Below are 23,068 nucleotides of genomic sequence, written 5' to 3'. Positions count from 1 at the left end.
GCCGGTTATACCACAAGGTGAGTTCCTTTTTATTTCCTGCTTCTTCACACACATGCTCTCCAGTACAGGTTAGCTCTGAGTGTTAGCGATGCTAATGTAAACACCGACCATATTACGTCCAAAACAGTCGGGCATTGTTTCTGATAGCAACTTTCTGATAGGGCCGTGGGTCCACATTTCAGATATTACGTCATATCGGACGCAAATCTGGATCAGCTCTGTTGTTCCCCCGTTTTTAGAGATTTGGGTACGGAGGAAAAGAGAGAGGGTTTTATTTTCTGACGCTGCGTGAGTTCCCCGACACACCGGGGACACATGTTGATGTAGAGAAGACATCACAAAGTGACTTTGGCATGATAGGTCCCCTTTAATATTTAAAAATGTTTCTGACATTTCTACTCTCATTACGAGAGTAGAAATATCAGGGAAAATGTTAGGATTACATTTGAGATGTTGAAAATAAAAAAGATTAACAACATTAATCTTGTTTTGCACATCAATTAAGTCTTCCTCTTCCCTCCACCTGATGCGCGACCCTCCTCTTCATCGTGCTGCAAACACTCAGAGTCTGAAGAGAGGAAACACTCACAGATCTGTGCACGGAAACAGCAGGAGGAAGATGTCTCTGCAACATGTGAGGGAAGCATCCTCCTCGTCCTCCTCGTCCTCCTCGTCCTCTTCCTCCTCTTCCTCCTCTTCCTCCTCCTCCTCCTCTTCCTCTTCGGGGGGTTTCTGCTGACGATGGGCTCTTTCTGCACCGCTCTGGACAGAAAGATGGTCGTTGTGACGGTGAAGCCTCAGGGGGACGCTTCAGTTCAAACTCTCACAGGTCAGATCATCACTTTGTATCTCTGTGTTATTATTTAACTCAACCAAATTATCAAAGGTAACACTTTGCATTACGTGTCTTTTGAATCTTGGACTTGAAGTTTGCACATATTGTTCTGGTCCAAGCACTATTTGTATTTTATTTCCGTTAAGTTGGGAAGTGGGTTTTATGTTGGCAGTTTAGGAACAAATACTGTCACAAAAAAACACAAAATGAAATAACTGAATATGTATTGATAAAAAATATGTTTCCTCGGGAGGAGTCTCCGGCAGGGCTGTGCGATTATGGCAAAAATCATAATCACGATTATTTTGGTCAATAATTGATACCACGATTATTAAATACGATTATTCATTGACAATCCATTTATTGAACTTTAAAACAAATACAAATAATAATTTGAACAGTATCTTTTTAACTGTTGATTACCCTGAACGTATAATTCAACTGAAAAACCAATACAAAAATAAATGAAATATTTACATTTAAATAAATAATGTAAAAATAATAAATACCAATAAACAAGATCAACAAATATTTTGGAGCGCACTTCAACAAGCTACTAAACATATATAAATATGATAAATACAAATTAAATTAGATCAAATATGTTGCACTGTCACAACCTAGCAAAGCAAAATAATTGTTTTTTCGATTATGTTGTTTTTGTAATTGTGGCAGGCCAAAATCGTAATTGCGATTAAAATACGATTAATTGCACAGCCCTAGTCTCCGGCTCAAACTCTCACAGGTCAGATCATCACGTGGTTCTCCTTTATATCTGCACTGTTAGTGTACAGTGTTATTATTACGCTGCGGTGTTTATTGTATCTTTGTAACTCTGGCACAACAATTTCCTTCGGGATAAATAAAGTCCTATCTGTGTTATAACTTTAAGTTATCCAAATGAATGACCTTTTGAATCCTGGACTTAAAGTTTGCACACATCATTAAGTTGGGAGGTGGGTTTTATGTCGGCAGTTTAGGAACAAATACTGTCAAAAAAACGAATAGAAAAATAAATGAAATAGATAAATAATAAATACAAAATAAATAATAATAAACAAATAAATCATCTCTGAAGAAATCCAGGTTAATAGAAAGTACAATGAAATGGGTTGAAATCATTTATTGTGGAATAAATGACCTTGAAATGAAAGTTTTTACAATCTTTTTCAGATGATTAATGAATTAAAAACGTGTCTGTTTATTGTTCCTTACATTGGATTGTTTATTTTAACTGTGATAATAAAGAGCTTTTCCTGAGCTTACATTCGATGGCAAAAACACATCTGACACACTTTATAATTCAACAGCATTTTGAATATCCTAAAATGAGTTTAAATCTAGTAAATAATCCTAAATGTAATAAAACATGTTGTCTTTTGTTAGCAGACAGAAGGTCTAATAATAATCTCTCAGCTCTGCCCATGTTGTTCTACTTGTTTCCTGAACAGCCTTTTGACGAACAAAGACCTGAATATATTACACACACACACACACACACACACACACACACACACACACACACACACACACACACACACACACACACACACACACACACACACACACACACACACACACACACACACACACACACACACACACACACACACACACTCCTCCAGCCGCCCGTGAGATCGACTTTAATTGTCTCTTCAGTGTGTTACTGATTATGAAGAACCAATTAACAGTCAATTAGCTCGCTGACCAATCAGATGGTCAGATGGTTACCATGAGGGTTTGTTTACAACTACAAGAGCAGCTCTGTGGGACAATATGGACACACACTCACACACACACACACACACACACACCGTAACACACCCAAATGAACACACACATTAACACGCATTAACCTAATGACAAAGGGAAAGCACTGCTGCTTAAGAAGCTGAATAAACTGCAGCCTTAGGTTTAGCATTTTGTCACCATCTTGTTTTGTTAACCAGAAGTGACAGGAGAGGCTGGAGAAATGACTTGCATGAAGTGAAAACACACTTGGAAAGAGTCAAAGATGTAAGACAAGGACAAAACGTTTGGTATAGCGACCTGTCAATCACAAGGAAGCCCCGCCCTAAAGCTAACCCTGCTTTATCATCTATTTTACTAAAGGGTACCACAATTAAGAAGAATTAGAAATATAGATTGAGACCATTAACTTATTAGGAAAATGTTCACTGAGGTAATAAATGAAGGTCATTTTCTCGTACTTCTATTCAATCTGACTTCTTTTTGCAACCAGTGGAATCGCATCAAGTTTAAGGAACTTCTGCTTTTACATTTCAACTTTCTTTTTTACATCTTGACCTTGCAATGAATTGAGACCACGAACTCACCAGGAAAAGGGTTAATGAGGTAGTCAACTAAGTGAGGAGTAGGAACATTTTCAGTGGTGTCGCCCCAAAGGTCCTCAGAAAAGTTCATGCATTTAAATTGAAGTCATAAGTTAAATAAAACATACTTAATTCAAGCCAAACAATGATCTTTTACTGAACCTAACCAAGTTGTTTTTCTGTGTTTTTGTTATAATATACAAAAATGAACCCCTAGTATTAAAGGTGCCATGTCATGGCCATTTCTATTGATCATGATTCCATTGTTGAGGTCTAGTAGAAGAGATTTACATTGTTCAATGTTCCAAACTCACATTGGTTTCTCATACAGCATCTCTGTATAGTATGTGTATTCACTCTCTGTCCTACACGGCTTGTTGGGGCTCCCCCCCCTCCCTGTGAGCCCAGTGTGCTCTCATTGGTCAGCTCGCCCACTCTGTTCTGATGAGTCCACGTTACAGCGGAACATCAGTGTTTATGTTTTACAATGGCGTTTGTTAGCAACCAGAAAATGACACCAGTAATGACAAACAGATGAGAATGCTGCGTGGGGTCTGGGTGCGTGTTGGCGGGACGTTGCGGGGCTCGCTGCTCTGCCCTTTGAGGCTCGAGGAGTGGACAGTGTGACCTGGCTTACTGGTGTGGTTTCCTGGTTGCTGCGTGGGGTCGGCGAGACAGCGAGACACCGCGAAAACCCAGCCCGAAACCAGCCCGAGCACACACACACACCCGCAGCCTGGCTGTGAGTCTGTGTGTGCTCACACACAGACTCACAGCCTCGCTGCGTCCCGCCGTCTCAGGCTGAGAAATCCGCGGAGCTGCAGCTGAGAAAAGATTAACGTAACGGCTCCGCGGATTGGTCCATTTGGACCAATTGGTCCATTTGGTACTCGTTACGTCACAAGGTTCCCGGAAGAAACAAATGGAAAAATAAAAATATCCAACGGGTCTTTTCTGTGTTAGAGTTTTACTCGCTACAGGATGTACTTTGAGAGTTTGTGACTGCAGACCGTTTACATGCAGAAAAACCTTCATAACACAAGGGGACGGGTCATAACCGGAGAAGCATGACATGGGAGCTTTAAGGAAACCGTAGGAGACAGGATTGTTTACAGTAAACAGGTTTTAACAACTGAATGGCCAGCAGAGACACACACACACACACACACACACACACACACACACACACACACACACACACACACACACACACACACACACACACACACACACACACACACACACACACACACACACACACACACACACACACACACACACACACACACACACACACTCTCTTACACCTTGCAGACATTCTCCTAATCACCTCTCCTCTTAGATTTCTTATTAATACCATCAAAAACAAAGATGAGGTTTCAGTGTTGAGCCTCAGATCAGCAGCTGATCATAACGTCTTGTTGTTTCTCTCAGAGCACAACAGTGAGTTTGGTTTTATAGATGTAATAAAGTCAGTGCAGTAAAAATAGAAAGTGAAATATTTCCACCTGACATTCACATCCTGTTTGCAGAATGATCCAGCTCCTTTTTAATTTCACTTCTTTTTAGCCTCGTCTATTTTTGGGTCTGACGTCTTTTGCAATTTGCGAGGTTCAGTTTTATGAAAAACATTTCCTCTAAAGAGCAGGTGGAGAAAAAGGAGAAAGGAAGGTTAAAGTCAGAGAGAAAGTAATACAATCTCCCTCAATATCATCCAATGACTGCTGTGTCCAATGTCCTTCAATTTACTGCTTTATAAGTAACTTAAAGGGGACCTATCATGCAAAATGCACTTTCTGATGTCTTCTCTACATCACTATGTGTCCCCGGTGTGTCCCCGGTGTGTCCCCAGTGTGTCCCGGTGTGTCCCCGGTGTGTCCCCGGTGTGTCCCGGTGTGTCCCCGGTGTGTCCCCGGTGTGTCCCGGTGTGTCCCCGGTGTGTCCCGGTGTGTCCCCGGTGTGTCCCGGTGTGTCCCCGGTGTGTCCCCGGTGTGTCCCGGTGTGTCCCGGTGTGTCCCCGGTGTGTCCCCGTGTGTCCCCGGTGTGTCCCCGGTGTGTGTCCGGTGTGTCCCCGGTGTGTGTCCGGTGTGTGTCCGGTGTGTGTCCGGTGTGTCAGGAGACTCACAAAGTGTCAGGAAATAAAACCCTCTCTCTTTTCCTCCGTACCCACATCTCTAAAAACGGGGGAACATCGGAGCTGATCCAGATTTGCTGCGTCATGACAACATTACTAAAATGTGGGCGGGCTTTAAACCCACGGGCCAATCAGAAACGTTGCTGTCAGAAACAATGAGACGTGTTCTGGAAGTAATATGGTCTGTGTTTACATTAGCATGCTAACACTCAGAGCTAACCTGTACTGGAGAGAGTATGTGTGAAGAAGCAGGAAATCAAAAACAAGTCACCTTGTGGTAAACCTGAGAGAGAGAAAGAGTTTGAGCTCCATACTGTTTCAGAGAGAATCCTTGATGTGGTTTGGAACATGATATGGAGTTTCATCACGGCAGCATTTAGCTGAGTTTCTGCCGGTAGAGTTCTCCTGCTTGAGCTCACGTCTCGGATCTCGTTTTTATTTATTTATTATTATTTGTTTTTTGTTTTAAAGCTTTCGACCCAGAATCAGCTCTTCAGTAACAGCTGGAAGAGGGGGATGAGGCTAGCATGATCTGTTTGGTATTTTGAGCAAAACACTTCATAGACATGTTTTTATATATCTGAGACCTGTAATATATGCCTAAAAATAGTATAATAGGAGACCTTTGGAATATCTAAGGCCTTTTCTGGTAGTGCTGAGGAACTATCCTTCACATCTTTCCTTAAACCAACAATGTTTTCCACTGAAGTTAAGGAAGAATTGTCAGGAAAAGACACAAACACTATGCTATAGCGACCTGTCACAAGGTAGACTTAAAACTAGAGATTGAGACTATAAACGTATTAGGAAAATGTTCACTGAGGTAATAAATCAAATGAGAAGTAAGGTGATTATCTCGTAGACTTCTATTTAATCTGACTTGAAGGAACGATTGTTAGGAAAAGACGTAGGACTGGATTTTTATTCGGACAATTGAACCATAACAAAGTTTCTCTTCTTCTTTCTCCTTCAGAAGACTCTCTGCAGCCAATGAAATCTGTGGGTCGGCTGCCACATCCAATCAGGACGCTTAGCAGCTTCAGGGGGCGTGTCCTCGGATGCACCAATCACTGCGCTGCGAAAAACCCCAAGACCTGCAAGTCCTGGTAAAAAACTATAAAAATGTATATTCAAAGCTTTATGCAAAGAGAACATGATGTATATTTGAACTCATAGCTTTCTGTTGAAGACCATTGTTAAAAAGTAAATTAAAAAAAAGGGATATTGCAAACAAAATGGATTCAGACTAAAAACAAACTTAGAAAAAGGGTCAACGGTTTATTTAACGCCACTCCTGGTTTTTGGATCTTAACGAGACATGAGTGTTTCTGGAGCTCAAATTGGGAATGGTGTTGATCTGTTTCACTTTGTGTTCGAAATGGGCCAGGCCTGAGAAAAAACACCACTGAGTTGCATTATGGGATATGTAGTCTCTAATATCTTTGCAGTTTGATTTTACAGAACCTTAAAGTGAGAAAATCTCAACACTCTCTTCTTCTCCTGTTTTTATTTTGATCATTGATTTGTTAAACCTCCCGAAAAACAAAATGACATGGAGTACCTTTTTAATGCACTCCCCAGAGGATGAACCCTGAAGGTTATAGTAGAGTAAATGTTTGAAATGGGGCAGCGAGGGTCTAAGAAAAGACACCACTGTTGCATTATAGGACATTTTCTAGCTTCTAAGGTCTTTCAAGCTTGACCTTAAAGTACCTCAAGGCGGACTGGGACTACAAATCAGCCCGGGACTCTCGACCGGCCCATCTCGGTACCGCAAGTAATCACCGCTAGTAAATAGTCACCGGGGGGGTGCTAGTGACTTATCCGACCGGCCCACATCGTCCGATCGGCCCACTTCAGTACCGGCCAGTCCGCCCCTGCCTCAAGGTAAAGGTTTCCACGATGACCCCTTTTACAGCACCTCCCTCGGGGTAAAAAGAGAAATGACCCCCCTAGCCTGTAGGGGGCGGTACACATTTAAAGGTCCCATGTCATGGCCATTTCTACTGATCATAATTCCATTGTTGAGGTCTACTAGAATAGATTTACATTGTTCAATGTTCCAAACTCACATTGGTTTCTCATACAGCATCTCTGTGTAGCATGTGTATTCACTCTCTGTCCTACACGGCTTGTTGGAGCTCCTGCCCCCCCCCCTCCCTGTGAGCTCAATGTGCTCTGATTGGTCGGGACGTTGCGAGGCTCGTTGCTGCGAGGAGCGGACAGGTTTCTGGGTCGGCGATACAGCGAGAACAAGCGAAACTCATCCTGAGCACACACAAACACACACAGCCGAAGTAAAAACAATAAGTGTGGCTTGATATTGAGTAAGAGGTTTATAACGCTGTGAGAATGGGTCTGCGGAGAGCATTTCTCCGCCATCCCAACTCGTCTATTACCAGCGTTCAGGGAGCTCTATGCAAGTCAATGGGACTCCCTGTTAGTTAGCCAAGGGATCCTGGTGTGTGAGGTGCTCCAAGGATTGGTCCTTTTGTTGTTGATCTGGGTGTTCACACGTCACAGAACCCAGGAAGCAAACAATGGAAAAAGATAAATGTCCAACGAGGCGTTCTGGGGCAGCATAGACAGGTCTTTTCTGTGTTAGAGTTTTACTCTCTACAGGGTGTACTTTGAAAGGAAATGTAGTTTGTAAGGCATCTGAAGCTTTGCCTTAAAGTAACTAAACGTGAAGGTTTCTCACAATTGCTGCTATATTGATCATTCATTTGTTTAATCACCCCAAAATCCTTAGATACATTTGTGTTACCATGTGTGCACGTCCAAGAGGGGAAGAAAACACTGTTGCATTATAGGAAATGTAGTCCTTGTGATGTCTTTAAAGCTTGACCTTAAAGAACCTCGCTGGAGCTGCTTTCATTTCAATAATTTAAACGTTTCAATCTGTCTCTCACAACAGCCCTGCATTTCATTTACAACACACTGCCTCAATGCACTCCCCAGAGGATGAACCTTTTGAGTTTGTACGCCCCCTCTTAAAGCCCCTCCCCCTCTGTTGTGATGACACACAGCGTCCTGTAGGGGGCACCATTATCTGTAAACACCGTCTCCTGCTGACACTCAACTGAAGAGCTTTAGTCACTCTCATTTTCAGGACCATTACATCATCATTGTCTAAAAAACACACACACACGCACACGCACGCACGCACGCACGCACGCACGCACGCACGCACGCACGCACGCACGCACGCACGCACACACACACACACACACACACACACACACACACAGCAGGGGAGAGAGGAGAGGGGGAGGACAGATTGAGACGCCTGTTTTTCGCGTCTGATCGGAGCGTGAAGTTATGTGCGTTTGAATTTGGGAGGTGGGGTGATGAGGAGGAGGAGGAGGAGGGGATGATGATGAAGAGGAAGAGGAGGAGGAGGGGGTGATGAAGAGGACGAGGAGGGGGTGATGAAGGGGTCTGACGGCTGCAGGATTCCATCACTCTTAGCAACGGTTATTGAGTTACCGGGGAAACGCTGTGCGATGTTCTCTGCTTCTCTTTTGTTTTCCTCCTCCTCCTTTTCCTCCTGCCCCTCTTCCTCCTCCTCCTCTTCCTCCCTCTCTCTCTCCATCCTGACTTCTTGCCTGCGTTGCCACGGCGATGCTTTGGGACAGTTGAGCTGAAATCATCTTTGCCGCCGCAGTGCCGAGACAAGGAGGAAAGCAAAGTCTCCAGCTTACTTGTTGGTTTTCTCTTCACCGCAACTTTCTAAAGAAGCAGTTCTCTGTCACCTTTAACCCCGAGGCGAAGACCATCAGAGCTCTGTCACCTTTGACCCCGAGGCAGACCATCAGAGGTCAACGCTGCTTTGTTTGTGGAAAGCAACAACAGGAAGTTGCATGAAGTTGGAACGAGACAAAGCGTCACATGTTTTTACAACTCCGTCAGTCTGAGAGGCTCAAACTCTGCTGCGTGAACACACTCAGACAACTGGGAGGAAGACTCGCTCTGCAACAAGGACATGAACAAGGAGGCGCAGCTGCAAGAGGAGGTGAAACAGGAGGAGGTGCTGCAGAGAAAGGTGAAGGGATGTGAGGAAGACGAGCAACAGGAGCAGGACAAGGTGCAGCAGACTGAGGAAGAGGAGAAAGAGGAGGTGCTGCAGAGCAAAGGGAAAAGATGTGAGGAAGACGAGCAACAGGAGCAGGACAAGGTGCAGCAGAGTGTGGAAGAGGAGAAAGAGGAAGAGGAAGAGGAGGAGGAAGAGGAGATGTCTCAGACTGAGGATCTGCAGACGCAGGAGAAGCAGCAAACTGAGCACGAGACGCAGATCGTGGAGTTTGAGGAACAAAATTACAACGACCAGGTCCTCTTCCGACTGAGAGGGATGTGAGTAAACACAGAGACATGCTGATGATGATGAAGATGATGATGATGATGATGATGATGATGATAATGATAAGGATGAAGATGTTGACCGTTTTTGGGAGTCAGACCGACGGCACCAGTGTGTCGTTGCTGTGGTGATGAATGACAGAAAATGAGAAATCTGTGGGTGCGGTGCGACATCACTGAACATGAGAGAGAGAGACAGTGTATGTGTGTGTGTGTGTGTGTGTGTGTGTGTGTGTGTGTGTGTGTGTGTGTGTGTGTGTGTGTGTGTGTGTGTGTCAGATATCTTTAGTCACACATCATCACCTGTCTGAGCGTTAGAGAAGACGACACAGAGGAGGCAGCAGCAGATGTAAAACAGCTGGGCGCTTTTTTATTTATTTTTTTACATTTTTTTGTTCTGAGAGGTTGCCATGGTGACAGCAGAGCGTTGCGATTAGCAGCAAAAAAAGTCTCTGCAATAAGAGAGAGAGAGAGAGAGAGAGAGAGAGAGAGAGAGAGAGAGAGAGAGAGAGAGAGAGAGAGAGAGAGAGAGAGAGAAATGAAAGCCAGACAATGCAGGTTTATTTGTATAGCCCCATTTTAACACGAGGGAATTCAAAATACTTTGCAAAAATATTGTCCTTCAAAATGTATATAAACAATCTTGCTCTATGTCAATATGGTCATGCAAATAAAACTGTTCGGAATTGAAAGAGCGAGAGGGAAATAGAGGCACTGGATAAAGAAAAGAGAGAGAGAAGAGACATAGTGAGTCATTCCTTTAGAGCAGGGGTCAAACTCAAATACACAGTGGGTCAACATTAAAAAATGGGTACTAGTGGAGGGCCGGACTGGTTCAATGTTTATTGCAGAACTTATTGAAATGAACTTATTGCACATATTAAACCTGGAACTAACAAAGCTTCAATTATTGCCTATAAAAACATTAAACATTAAATAATCAGTTGCATTCATTTCTTATGTCTCTATCTGCAGCTTTTCCAGAGTCATTTCTTATGATTACATTTCTCCACAGGCCAACAACAGCTTCAGAAAAACTATTTCCCTCAAAGAACAAACCAAACATGCTCTGTTGTCGAGAGAGAGAAAGTGCAGAAGGAAACATCCATGTAAACTCAGTGTGCTGCTCTGTGATGCTAGTTCAAGCCAGATACTTGGCATCTCATCTTGGGTGCAAGGTCATCAATGTTTGAGCTCAGGCTCTGAGCTGAGGAGACCCTCAGGATGGAGTGAAGGTGTGCGTGCAATATACCGGCGGGCCAGATCTAATAGTCATTACAAATTATCCTGCAGGCCGAAATTAAATCCACCACGGGCCTGATTTGGCCCCCGGGCCTTGAGTTTGACACATGTGCTTTAAAGAGTCCTCTCCTGCTGATGTGCAGGTGTATATCAGTACGTAGCGTCTCTACTTTAAAGAGTCCTCTCCTGCTGATGTTCAGGTGTATATCAGTACGTAGTGTCTCTACTTTAAAGAGTCCTCTCCTGCTGATGTTCAGGTGTATATCAGTATGTAGTGTCTCTACTTTAAAGAGTCTTCTCCTGCTGATGTTCAGGTGTATATCAGTATGTAGTGTCTCTACTTTAAAGAGTCCTCTCCTGCTGATGTTCAGGTGTATATCAGTATGTAGTGTCTCTACTTTAAAGAGTCCTCTCCTGCTGATGTTCAGGTGTATATCAGTATGTAGTGTCTCTACTTTAAAGAGTCCTCTCCTGCTGATGTTCAGGTGTATATCAGTATGTAGTGTCTCTACTTTAAAGAGTCCTCTCCTGCTGATGTTCAGGTGTATATCAGTATGTAGTGTCTACTTTAAAGAGTCCTCTCCTGCTGATGTTCATGTTAATATCAGTATGTAGTGTCTCTACTTTAAAGAGTCCTCTCCTGCTGATGTTCATGTTAATATCAGTATGTAGTGTCTCTACTTTAAAGAGTCCTCTCCTGCTGATGTTCAGGTGTATATCAGTATGTAGTGTCTCTCCTTTAAAGAGTCCTCTCCTGCTGATGTTCAGGTGTATATCAATATGTAGTGTCTCTCCTTTAAAGAGTCCTCTCCTGCTGATGTTCAGGTGTATATCAGTATGTAGTGTCTCTACTGAAAAGTTCCACAGCATATTTGCCTCCATATTGTTGTCAAACTCAGGCAGAGATATTAGTCCTTCGGGAATCAGCATCTCATGATTCAGTGTCTTATTTCTCTCACGAGGTTTTACGATATCTCTGCCCCTTTTTTCAGACTTATTACTTATTACATATATTATACAAAGGTTGTTTTGGCGTAATAAATAAAAGTTTTGACAGCAATTTTGGTGCAATCTTTGGAGGCTCATCTTCGAACACAGCATGGAGACCCATTTCATCTAATTGCTTTCTTACCCCACAGGAATTAAGCTTTCTAAAGGCTCGCTTTTTTGTTGCTCAGGAAGCAGATTTCACGCCTCAAAAAATCTGTTTATTCATTATAAACTGAGAATACTGTCAGTAAATTCTAATAGAATACAGACTTTTCTTTACATGTGCAAATGCATAGCGAGAAACACAGCTATAGCGCCGTTTAAAAAGGGCTTTTTTTAAGACTTGTTACATGCTAACAATGCCTCGTACACACTTGGATTTAATGGGGACAGCAGGACATCTTTTTTTGTGTAGCAACAAAACCATAGTGTGTTTTTAAAGGAATAGTTTTGAGACATTATTTAAGAAATAGAAAAGAAATATAACTCCTTTATCGTCTCCTGTATGAAGAGTGATGTCCTCATGTGACCTGAGTCAGCGCTGGTTGAAGACTACAAGAGTTACAATTAAAACTAATCTGCTCTCTCCTCTGTATCCTGCTGTTCATCTGTGCCGCACTAAAGCATTGATTTTAAACCCTTTTTTTAACTGTCTTTTAATAATATGTCCATTATGAGTCAGACAATGGATAAAGACTGCAATGCTACAGAGCTGCAGGAGTCTTTCCATGATATTTCACACAATAGAGATATTTAATACGACAATACCTTCATGCATAAGATAGTAATATATGAAATTGATTTAAAGGTCTCCTATCATGCTATTTTGAGGCATATATTATGGGTCTCAGATATATACAAATATATAAAAACATGTCTATGATGTGTTTTGCTCAAAATACAAACAGATCATGCATTTTAGAAATCCCTCATATCCCTCTGTTCCAGCTGTTAGAGAAACGCGGATTTTGGGTCCTTAGCTTGAAAAAAAAAAAAAAGAGGAGGCGGAGCTAATGCCTGATCAGAAATCTACCGGAGATAATGTTCTATTCTGCTGTGATAAAACACCATCCTGTTCTAAACCACATCAAGGATTATTTCTAAAACAGTATGGAGCTCAAATGCCTTTTCTCTTACGGGTTTATCACAAGGTGAGTTCCTTGTGTATCTAATAACGTCATCACAATCGCCACATTGATATGCAAATTAGGCGTTAACTAGGCCTAATTAAAATGCGCTAATATGCATTCAGTTACCAAGGCATTGCAGGTGAAAAGGATAAAACTAAAAAACACATCACCTCACAACTTCCCCAGATAGTTACTTACTGTACGTCAAGTCAGTATTTTCCCCTGAAATGTTATGTTTAAATGCAGATTAGCTTTAAATCTGTAGATGAATTCAGACATGGTAAAACGAACACCATTTATATGTGTTTCTTGGATGTTTTATTTCCATTAGAGTGAAAGAAAACATGGAAGCAAAATAGACCAAAAAACAAGTCCATGAAAAAAGGATATTTTTGCCTGAAATGTCCTTAAACAGTAACTTCATAATTGTGATTGTTGGCTGCTCATTTAATAACTATTAATTTGACTAGTTTGTTGTCTGCTCTTGTGCGTAGTGAATACTAAAGAAGACCATTGTCTCTGTGTTAGCTGATTATTTTGTAGAATTCTGTTGAGTATTAAACAATTGCGTGAGTGTGAAGGTATTCAAATAAATTGGTCAGTAAGTCAGAGATGTGCAACTATATTTAACTTTTTGTTTTAAAACATTTTTTTATAAATGATTATGGGAAGTGCCCTTTTTCTCACTTGATCTCCAGTACAGGTTAGCTCTGAGTGTTAGCGAGGCTAGCTAATGTAAACAAAGACGAGATTACGTCCAAATCACGTCAGGCATTGTTTCTGATAGCAACTCTCTGTGGGTCCGCCGCCGATTTGACGTCATATCTGCAGCAAATCTGTATCCGCTCGTTGTTCCCCCGTTTTTAGAGATTTGGGTACGGAGGAAAAGAGAGAGGGTTTTATTTTCTGACGCTGCGTGAGTTCCCTGACACACATGTATACAAGACATCAAAAGTGCATTTTGCATGATAGGTCCCCTTTAATGTTTACTTACATTTTAATTATCGTTATGTATTACCATAGTAACTATTATATTGGGGCCACACAACAAATAAGACTTGGCATTATTGGAAATAAAAAATATCCAAATCTGAATATTTTTGTAATTCCCGGGGGAGATTTGGTAGTTGGTCCTTTTTATAAAAATGGTAAAAAATGCAAAGATGAATTAAAATAAAATAGAAAAATATGTAAAGAAACATAAGAAGTTAATGTGAAATGTAGATTAAATAATAAAACAAATATATATATATTTATTAAATGGGAAGTTAAAGTAAAATATCCAATAATATTAAATAAAAACATTCAATAGAAATATTTACATTAAAATAAGAAGCAAACTGTACTACAATATTCAACAGAACCAAATGCAATTAAAATAAGATAAAGTAAGATCAGATCACAAGTAAATAATGAAATCAATTAATATACATAGAAAATAGTTAAATAATAATAATAATATTGGGAGGGATGAAACCCTCTCTAATGGTCTCACATGCAGAGCACACAGTGACATGTGTTCTCTGCTTTTAACCCATCCTAATACCAGGAGTCTAGCACTAGGAGTCTAGCACCAGGAGTCTAGCACCAGGAGTCTAGTACCAGGAGTCTAGCACCAGGAGTCTAGCACCAGGAGTCTAGTACTAGGAGTCTAGTACCAGGAGTCTAGCACCAGGAGTCTAGTACTAGGAGTCTAGCACCAGGAGTCTAGCACCAGGAGTCTAGCACCAGGAGTCTAGTACCAGGAGTCTAGTACCAGGAGTCTAGCACCAGGAGTCTAGTACTAGGAGTCTAGCACCAGGAGTCTAGCACCAGGAGTCTAGCACCAGGAGTCTAGCACCAGGAGTCTAGTACCAGGAGTCTAGCACCAGGAGTCTAGTACTAGGAGTCTAGCACCAGGAGTCTAGCACCAGGAGTCTAGTACCAGGAGTCTAGTACTAGGAGTCTAGTACCAGGAGTCTAGCACCAGGAGTCTAGTACCAGGAGTCTAGCACCAGGAGTCTAGTACCAGGAGTCTAGCACCAGGAGTCTAGCACTAGGAGTCTAGTACCAGGAGTCTAGCACCAGGAGTCTAGCACTAGGAGTCTAGCACCAGGAGTCTAGTACCAGGAGTCTAGTACCAGGAGTCTAGTACCAGGAGTCTAGCACCAGGAGTCTAGCACCAGGAGTCTAGTACCAGGAGTCTAGCACCAGGAGTCTAGTACTAGGAGTCTAGCACCAGGAGTCTAGTACCAGGAGTCTAGCACCAGGAGTCTAGCACCAGGAGTCTAGTACCAGGAGTCTGGCACCAGGAGTCTAGTACCAGGAGTCTAGCACCAGGAGTCTAGTACTAGGAGTCTAGCACCAGGAGTCTAGTACCAGGAGTCTAGCACCAGGAGTCTAGCACCAGGAGTCTAGTACCAGGAGTCTGGCACCAGGAGTCTAGTACCAGGAGTCTAGCACCAGGAGTCTAGAACCAGGAGTCTGGCACCAGGAGTCTAGAACCAGGAGTCTAGCACCAGGAGTCTAGCACCAGGAGTCTAGTACTAGGAGTCTAGCACCAGGAGTCTGGCACCAGGAGTCTAGTACCAGGAGTCTAGCACCAGGAGTCTAGTACTAGGAGTCTAGCACCAGGAGTCTGGCACCAGGAGTCTAGTACCAGGAGTCTGGCACCAGGAGCCAGCTATTGTACAGCGCCCAGGGAGCAATGGGAGTGAAGGGGGAAGGGGGATGTCCGGTGCCTTGCTCAAGGGCACCACGGCAGGGCAGGAGGTGAACTGGGACCTCTCCAAGGAGCAGTCCACACTCCATATTTTAGGTCTGGTCGGGGACTTGAACCGGCGACCCTACAGCTCACAGTCCAAGCCCCTACTGACTGAGCCACTGCCTGACAAGTAGAAGTAATACAAATAGCATAATAATACAACAAATATTCATTATTATTATTATTATTACAAAGAATATAAATAAATAATAACTATTTTTACACAACCTTTAAAGTTTACAGAATACATTGACAGACAAAGCCACAGCGGCATACAAAGCAAACAACAACAAAACAAACAAAAGCAAGAAGTTAAAATGAGCTCAGGGTGTCAGCTGACTCAAAGACATTGTGTCGAGATGACAAACAGAACAATAGATGGAAACAACAACAGATGTTGTCAAAGGAATGGGAAAAAAACAATACAAAGACAACACGTGAAAGCAAGTCTATAAAAAGAGGTTTAAAGAAGTGACTGATTATAATCTTCAGCAAGTCGCTCCATTACATTTCATTTTGCTCTTAATTCGAGGAGCCATGACGGCAAATACACCTGACCTTTAATTTAAAGGGGACCTACCATGCAAAATGCACTTTTTGATGTCTTTTATACATAAACATGTGTCCCCAGTGTGTCGGGGAACTCACGCAGCGTCAGAAAATAAAACCCTCTCTTTTTTCCTCCGCACCCACATCTTTTAAAAACGGAGGTACAACGAGCGGATACAGATTTGCTGCCGATATGACGTAATATCGGATGGCGGACCCACAGAGAGTTGCTATCAGAAACAATGCCTGACGTGTTCTGGACGTAATCTTGTCTTTATTTACATTAGCAAGCCTCGCTAACACTCAGAGCTAACCTGTACTGGAGAGCACATGTGTTTAAAAAGCAGGACATAAAAAAAGGAACTCACCTTGTGATAAACCCGCAAGAGAAAAAGCATTTGAGCTCCATACTGTTTCAGAAATAATCCTTGATGTGGTTTAGAACAGGATTGTGTTTTATCACAGCTGAATTTAACTTTATCTCCGGTAGAATTCTGATCAGGCATTAGCTCCACCTCCTCTTTTTTTGTTTTTTCATGCTAAGGACCCAAAATCTGCGTTTCTCTAACAGCTGAAACAGAGGGATATGAGGGATTTCTAAAATGCATGATCTGTTTGTATTTCGAGGAAAACACATCATAGACATGTTTTTATATATTTGTATATATCTGAGACCCATAATATATGCCTTAAAATATCATGATAGGTGCACTTTAAATCCTCGACTTCCTGAGTGTCTGACGCTGAGAGCCGCTCATATAGGCCGACATTTCCGCTGTAGTTTTGGGTCAGTAGTAAAAAATAATTAACAGGCGTCACTTTGCTTAGGCTCCATCCGTTTGAGTAACGATAGTTGACTTCCACACGGGACTCTGGTCTCCTGGATGACTTCGTCCTGTTATCCTTTATTATTACTATAACATAATACTGTTATTTCAATCAGGAGAGACGGTTTTGATGTAAGAATACATATTTATTGCAGAGATACCCAAATTAATGTAATGGAGTGTTGGCGATTAGGCCCGTTGTGCAGGAGTATCATTCGGGAGGGGAGATCCGATCCGATGAAACCCCCCGGGGTCTAGACACTGGTGGTGGTGAATGGATAGTCGGGGTCGGTCTGAAGGGGAGTGGCTTAGCTTGACCCTGGTGGTGGTGAATGGATAGTTGGGGTCGGTCTGAAGGGGAGTGGCTTAGCTTGACCCTGGTGGTGGTGAATGGATGGTTGGGGTCGGTCTGAAGGGGAGGGGCTTAGCTTGACCCTGGTGGTGGTGAATGGATGGTTGGGGTCGGTCTGAAGGGGAGTGGCTTAGCTTGAGCCTGGAGGTGATGAATGGATAGTTGGGGTCGGTCTGAAGGGGAGTGGCTTAGCTTGACCCTGGTGGTGGTGAATGGATAGTTGGGTTCGGTCTGAAGGGGAGGGGCTTAGCTTGACCCTGGTGGTGGGTGAATGGATAGTTGGGGTCGGTCTGAAGGGGAGTGGCTTAGCTTGACCCTGGTGGTGGTGAATGGATAGTTGGGGTCGGTCTGAAGGGGAGTGGCTTAGCTTGACCCTGGAGGTGGTGAATGGATAGTTGGGGTCGGTCTGAAGGGGAGTGGCTTAGCTTGACCCTGGTGGTGGTGAATGGATGGTTGGGGTCGGTCTGAAGGGGAGTGGCTTAGCTTGACCCTGGTGGTGGTGAATGGATAATTGTGGTCGGTCTGAAGGGGAGTGGCTTAGCTTGACCCTGGAGGTGGTGAATGGATAGTTGGGGTCGGTCTGAAGGGGAGTGGCTTAGCTTGACCCTGGAGGTGGTGAATGGATAGTTGGGGTCGGTCTGAAGGGGAGTGGCTTAGCTTGACCCTGGTGGTGGTGAATGGATAGTTGGGGTCGGTCTGAAGGGGAGTGGCTTAGCTTGACCCTGGTGGTGGTGAATGAATGGTTGGGGTCGGTCTGAAGGGGAGTGGCTTAGCTTGACCCTGGTGGTGGTGAATGAATGGTTGGGGTCGGTCTGAGGGGGAGTGGCTTAGCTTGACCCTGGTGGTGGTGAATGGATAGTTGTGGTCGGTCTGAAGGGGAGTGGCTTAGCTTGACCCTGGAGGTGGTGAATGGATAGTTGGGTCGGTCTGAAGGGGAGTGGCTTAGCTTGACCCTGGATTCAGAGGGACAGGAGGTGAAAAGGGGTGGAGGAGGGTTGCGTCGAGTCACCTGAAATGACAGCTGTCAGAGGGGGGAGAGCAGATTTAAAAGGGTTAGCGGAGCGCTATGATAGGCTTCTGAGAATAGAGCGAAATGATTGGTTAAGCTGGGGAGTGACGCCCCCGATCACTTATTGAGAGGAGAGCGAGTAGTAACAAGGAAATAGTAAATTAATGAGTAAAGACGGTCTTCCTGGTTGAACTTGCGCTGCGTTTTTTATTTTGTTTATTATTATATTTTTGTTTTATTTCTTTCAGTTTTTATTGCACATTCTTTTTTTTTACTTAAAAAAATAAATACAAGTCCCCTGAATATTTTTTTATTTCTATTTTTATTGCATTCTTGTTACCTCTTTTTATGTTTTAATTCCTTTTTAATTTGATACATTTTCTTGTCTTATTTTCTTCTATCTTTATTGTAATTCTTTTCCAGCTTGATATACGTTTTGTTGACGTTTAAGTGCAAATCTGTGGTTTTGGACTGACTAAACAAGACTTTTTTTTTATTACACCAAACCATAAATCTAGAAAATAATCAACGAGTCAATTGATAAAAGTAATCTCTAGATGCAGCCATAGATTGAAGCTCATGTTTTCCTGTACATACTGTATAATGCATTTCACATCAGCAATGTGATATAAAACATGCATTTCACGTGTGCTTTATCAGTAACTCCGGTCTTTTCTGGGCTCTGGTGCCGTTTTCTGGTAAATTGTGAAGCTCTGGAGCATTGAGAGCCCTTTTCTGCTCCTCGACAGCTGAACCGTGACTCAGTGTCACTCTGCAGACTCTCAATGAAACCAACATATGATTCAAACACAGTGTGTGCTGCATGCTTTCAATGTGTAACTCAAACCAATGCATTTATACATTTACATCTTGTAATGTAATCATGTGTCATTTTGCCCATCAATGCTTTCTCATTCATCCCGTTATGAAAAACAAGGCTACAGACATTTTGATTTAACGACAGCAGCAGTGGCGAGTCTTTTTGTTGTTGTGAGTTATTAAAATATATTGTTCAGTTTGTACAGGCTGCAGAGCAGACAGTTTTTTTTAAATACAAATGATCTATTATTAAACCAAACAATTCACAGAAAAACTAGAACTTAAATACACACAAAACTAATCACAATTATCAGTATGTAGTGTCTCTACTTTAAAGAGTCCTCTCCTGCTGATGTTCAGGTGTATATCAGTATGTAGTGTCTCTACTTTAAAGAGTCCTCTCCTGCTGATGTTCATGTTAATATCAGTATGTAGTGTCTCTACTTTAAAGAGTCCTCTCCTGCTGATGTTCAGGTGTATATCAGTATGTAGTGTCTCTACTTTAAAGAGTCCTCTCCTGCTGATGTTCAGGTGTATATCAGTATGTAGTGTCTCTACTTTAAAGAGTCCTCTCCTGCTGATGTTCAGGTGTATATCAGTATGTAGTGTCTCTACTTTAAAGAGTCCTCTCCTGCTGATGTTCAGGTGTATATCAGTATGTAGTGTCTCTACTTTAAAGAGTCCTCTCCTGCTGATGTTCAGGTGTATATCAGTATGTAGTGTCTCTACTTTAAAGAGTCCTCTCCTCCTGATGTTCAGGTGTATATCAGTACGTAGTGTCTCTACTTTAAAGAGTCCTCTCCTGCTGATGTTCAGGTGTATATCAGTATGTAGTGTCTCTACTTTAAAGAGTCCTCTCATGCTGATGTTCAGGTGTATATCAGTATGTAGTGTCTCTACTTTAAAGAGTCCTCTCCTGCTGATGTTCAGGTGTATATCAGTATGTAGTGTCTCTACTTTAAAGAGTCCTCTCCTGCTGATGTTCAGGTGTATATCAGTATGTAGTGTCTCTACTTTAAAGAGTCCTCTCCTGCTGATGTTCAGGTGTATATCAGTATGTAGTGTCTCTACTTTAAAGAGTCCTCTCCTGCTGATGTTCAGGTGTATATCAGTATGTAGTGTCTCTACTTTAAAGAGTCCTCTCCTGCTGATCTTCAGGTGTATATCAGTATGTAGTGTCTCTACTTTAAAGAGTCCTCTCCTGCTGATGTTCAGGTGTATATCAGTATGTAGTGTCTCTACTTTAAAGAGTCCTCTCCTGCTGATGTTCATGTGTATATCAGTATGTAGTGTCTCTACTTTAAAGAGTCCTCTCCTGCTGATGTTCAGGTGTATATCAGTATGTAGTGTCTCTACTTTAAAGAGTCCTCTCCTGCTGATGATTCTGCGTTAAGAAGTAGTGATTCGATTTCTTCCGTTTTTATTTTTACACCTCATTGAATCACTGCTGACAGATCACACGTTCACTCGCCAATGTTTATTACAGGAAAATGAAACACTTCTCTTGGCCTCGACTTCTGCAACCAACACACAAACTTCTGCTGGTTCCACTCTGCTGCCAACAAGTAACTGAAACAAGATGCCGAATGACAAGGGGGGTCTTTAAAGAGTCCCTTTTCTGCTTTTTGTTTTTTTTTGCATGTAAATGGTCTGCAAAGGCTCAAATCCCCTTCTTCCGGAACATAGTGACATCACTACGGAAAACTTGCTCTCCTATTGGCTAGCGCTCCAACATATTGTACGTGATAGGCTAAGGGGCGGGACATCTCTAAGTGGTGGACCAATCACAACAGAGCCGGCCAGCTAACCAATCAGAGCAGACTGGGCTCTGGTTTCAGACAGAGGGTGAAAAGAGGTGCTGCAGCACAGGCTGTATGAGAACAATAAAGATCTTTCTGAACATTAAAGCATGGAGACATGTCCCAGTAGAGACATTGCATACTATTATTACATGGCTAAGTTGAATACTCGATTCTGATTGGTCAACTCGGACATTTCATTACATTACATTACATTGCATTTAGCTGACGCTTTTATCCAAAGCGACTTACAATAAGTGCATTCGACAGTCAGTTTTTCTTAGTGTTTTCTGTTGTTTATCGTGTTCAGCTAAATTCAAATGTCCTTTAGTGGGACAATTAAGATGAAAGTTACAGAATATATGTTCTTTGAGGAGTTATTAGCAAACAACCTGTTGTGTTGGAGGACGTGTTGGTGTTTTAAATTGAACGTTTTTACACCAAAATGAATGTAAAGTGCAGGAAATAATTAAAAAAGGTCCAAAACAAGCCTGAATGACAAATATGTGTGTGTGTTATTGTGTGTGTGTGTGTGTGTGTGTGTGTGTGTGTGTGTGTGTGTGTGTGTGTGTGTGCGTGTGTGTGTGTGTTATTGTGTGTGTGTTATTGTGTGTGTGTGTGTGTGTGTGTGTGTGTGTGTGTGTGTGTGTGTGTGTGTGTGTGTGTGTGTGTGTGTGTGTGTGTGTGTGTGTGTGTGTGTAATGTGTGTTTCAGTAATGTGTATCCCTGTAATGTGTTTATCAGTAATGTGTGTATCAATAATGTGTGTGTGTGTGTGTGTGTGTGTGTGTGTGTGTGTGTGTGTGTGTGTGTGTGTGTCTGTGATGTGTGTGTGTCAGTAATGTGTATCCCTGTAATGTGTTTATCAGTAATGTGTGTATCAATAATGTGTGTGTGTGTGTGTGTGTGTGTGTGTGTGTGTGTGTGTGTGTGTGTGTGTGTGTGTGTGTGTGTGTGTGTGTGTGTGTGTGTGTGTGACCTTTATTTATCTCCTGTTAGATTGCATTAATTCCCTCCTGATGGAAACGAACCAAACAATGGAGTCTTTGCTGTTTGGAGGGAAATAAATACTCTCTCTCTCTGTCTCTTTTTGTGTCGTCTTCTTGTTTCCGTGGTAACAGCCGAGCATTTCGATGCAGCAGCAAACTGTCTGCAGAACGGCAGACGCAGATATCTGTCTATTTTTATTTATTTTTCACACATATAGCTCCATCTGTCACTTTGTGGATCTGATATTTCAGATTTTATTTTATATTTTCAAGTGTGTGTTGTTTTTCCAAAGTAACCTCATAAATATAAAATGCTTTGTTGAAGATAGACGGAGGGTGAAATTAAAGTGAAAGCGAGAAAATGAGATCAATCAGAGTGTTTTGTGAAGCGTAAAATAAATCAGAAACGGACTGAGAGACAGTTCAGAGGCTGCGGAGAAAAACAGAGTAAAATACCAGAGTGTTTTTTACGTTAAAGCAGTGCTTCTCAAAGTGGGGGGGGCAGAGGCATGACGGGGGGGGGCGCGAGAGACCAGAGGAAAAATGGTTTTGAAAAAAATAAAATCATAATTTGAAAAATTATTGATTCGAAAATAATATGATACAGTACAAGTACGTCTGGGTCTCTGTGTTTCATTCAAGCTCGGCTCTGTGTGTGCGTGCGCGAGCGAGAGAGAGAGAGCGCACCGGTACCGGAGATCGTTGTTGTTAGCTTCTGGTGCTAGCGAGCTAGTGGCCGGGTCTCAAACGTTTTGGTCACGATTAATGTAAACAATTATTTCCTAGGCACACCTTCATATGATCATTATAGTTATAAAAAAACAAGAGAATAAATGAAAAACAGGTATGAAATACTATATGGCAGTAAAACAAGAATAGAGTTTGAAAGGGGAGTGATTACTAAAATATCCATAAAGAAAAAGTAAATCTGCTTACAGTTCTGTTTCATATGGGTGTT

General features: G+C 42.3%; 1 pseudogene; it reads left to right on the top strand.

Moving 5' to 3' along the window:
- Positions 1 to 8,672: 8,672 nt before the first annotated feature.
- LOC117476951 overlaps positions 8,673 to 23,068 on the top strand; it is a 45,719-nt pseudogene continuing 31,323 nt past the window's right edge.

This window comes from Trematomus bernacchii, unplaced genomic scaffold (assembly GCF_902827165.1).
Source record: "Trematomus bernacchii unplaced genomic scaffold, fTreBer1.1, whole genome shotgun sequence".
Classification (NCBI taxonomy): domain Eukaryota; kingdom Metazoa; phylum Chordata; class Actinopteri; order Perciformes; family Nototheniidae; genus Trematomus; species Trematomus bernacchii.
This window is presented reverse-complemented; position numbering and strand designations above follow the sequence as displayed.